Source organism: Rattus norvegicus, chromosome 5, assembly GCF_036323735.1.
Source record: "Rattus norvegicus strain BN/NHsdMcwi chromosome 5, GRCr8, whole genome shotgun sequence".
Lineage (NCBI taxonomy): Eukaryota > Metazoa > Chordata > Mammalia > Rodentia > Muridae > Rattus > Rattus norvegicus.
The window spans coordinates 87,714,598-87,716,843 of record NC_086023.1 but is presented as its reverse complement, the minus strand read 5'-3'; the positions used below and the strand labels follow the sequence as shown (position 1 = coordinate 87,716,843).

The 2,246-nt window shown below is 39.0% G+C and overlaps 1 non-coding gene across 1 annotated transcript; it reads right to left on the bottom strand.

The window, feature by feature from the left end:
- Positions 1–1,866: 1,866 nt before the first annotated feature.
- On the bottom strand, positions 1,867–1,973 carry LOC120103201 (U6 spliceosomal RNA). Its single transcript, XR_005505295.1, has one exon. It is a non-coding gene; the product is annotated as a U6 spliceosomal RNA (small nuclear RNA).
- Between the last annotated feature and the right edge of the window lie 273 nt (positions 1,974–2,246).

Below are 2,246 nucleotides of genomic sequence, written 5' to 3'. Positions count from 1 at the left end.
ACTGTGTTCATGGGACTTCACAGGACCAAGGGTTTTTCCTCCCATTGATGCCAGACAATGTGATACTCTGCTACATAAACAGCCATAGCCATGGGTCCCTTCATGTGTAGTCTTTGGTTGGTGGTTTAGTCCCTAGGAGCTCTTGGGTGGGGGTCACATTGGTTGATGTTGTTGTTATTCCTATGGTGTTTTAAACCTCTTCAGCACCTTCAGTCTTTTCTTTAATTCGTCTATTGGGGTCCCCTCACTCAGTCCTATGTTTAGCTGCAAGCATCCTCATCTGTATCAGTAAGGCTCTGATAGAGCCTCTCAGGAGTCATCCATATCAGGCCTCTATCAGCAAGTACTTCTTGGCACCAACAATAGTGACTGGGTTTGAAGGTTGCATATAGGATGGATCCCCAGGTCAGGCAGTCTCTAGATGACCTTTATTTCAGTCCATGCGCCACTCTTTTACCCTGTATTTTCTCCTGTGAGTATTTTGTTCTCCCTTCTAAGGACTGAAGCATTCACATTTTTGTCTTTCTTGTTGAGCTTCATATAATCTGTGAATTGTTTCTTGGATATTCTGAGCTTTTGGCTTAATATGCACATATCAGTGAGTTTATGCCATGTGTGTTCTTTTGTGACTGGGTTACCTACTCAGAAATTTAAACATAGTGCTACCTGAGGACCCAGCTATACCACTCCTGGGCATATACCCAAAAGATGCTCCAACATAAAACAAGGACATATGCTCCACCTTGTCCATAGCAGCCTTATATATAATAGCCAGAAGCTGGAAAGAACCCAGATGTCCTTCAACAGAAGAATGAATACAAAAAATGTGGTACATCTACACAGTGGAATACTACTCAGCTACTAAAAACGATGACTTCATGAAAATCTTAGACAAATGGATGGAACTAAAAAATATCACCAGCACCATTTCCTGAAGATGATGTTTTTATCATTATATGATTTTGGCTTGTTTGTCAAAAAAAATCAAGTGTCCATAGCTATGTGGGTTTATTTCTGGGTCTTTGATTCTCTGGGCCTTTGATTCTGTTCTATTGATCAACTTGCTATTTCTGTTCTAATACCATGCAGTTTTACTCTGCAAACTGTTATCATTATTGCTCTGTAGTATAGCTTGAAGTCAGGAATGGTGATTCTTCAAGAGGTTCTTTAATTGTTCAGGGTTGTTCTGGCTATCCTGGGTTTTTTGCTTTTCCATACGAAGATGAGAGTTGCTCTTTTAAAGTCTGGAAGACACTGTGTTAGAATTTAGGTAGGGATCTCATTGGCTCTCTAGTTTGCTTTTGCTAAGGTGGCCAAGTTAACTATGATAACCCTAGCTATCTGTGAGCATGGAAGATCTTTCCATCTTCCGATATCTTCTTCAATTTCTTTCTTCAGCGACTTAAAATTTTTGTCACACAGATCTTTCACTTGCTTGGTTAGAGTTAATCAAGATATTTAATATTATTCATGGCTATTGAAAAGCGTGTTGTTTCCCTAATTTCTTTCTTAACCTTTTTTCATTTGTATAAAGGAGGGCTAGTGGTTGCTTTGAATTAATTTGGTATTCAGTCACTTTGTTGAAGTTGTTTGCCAGTTATAGGAGTTTTCTGGCAGAGTTTTGGAGCTCCCTCATTTATACTATCATATTACCCTCAAATAGTGATATCTTGACTCCTACCTTTCAAAATTCTACTTTCTTCATGTCCTTTTCTTGTGTTATTACTCTAGCTTGAACACTAAGCACCATACTGAATAGCTAGGAAGGGAGGGGTTAGCATTGTCTTGTCCTAGATTTTCATGGGATGGCTTCATGTTTTTCTCCATTTAGTTTGGTGTTACCAGTAGGCTTGCTTTGTGTCACTTTCAAATATGAAATGCTTCATGAATTTCCATGTCATTTTTGTACAGGGGTCATGCAAATCTTCTCTGTATTGTTCCAATTTTAATATACATGCTGCTAAAGGAAACACCTGGTATTCCTTTGTGTGACATAAAATTTTCACACAGCTTAAGGATCCCTTGCATAATTTTTTTTGTAAAACCTGAAGAGAGATGGGAAGGTCATTCTTGGTCCCATGATCAAAGATTCTTTGGTCACCAGGGCAAGGTCTACCACCTAGCCTCAGCTGAATTGTATGCAGGGGACCACATCCTCCTGTAGTCTTGTGAAACTCTTTTCACCTCTCTTAATTAAAAACAAAGAACAACAGCAGCAAAAACTATAGTACTTTCCTTCTTGTTGT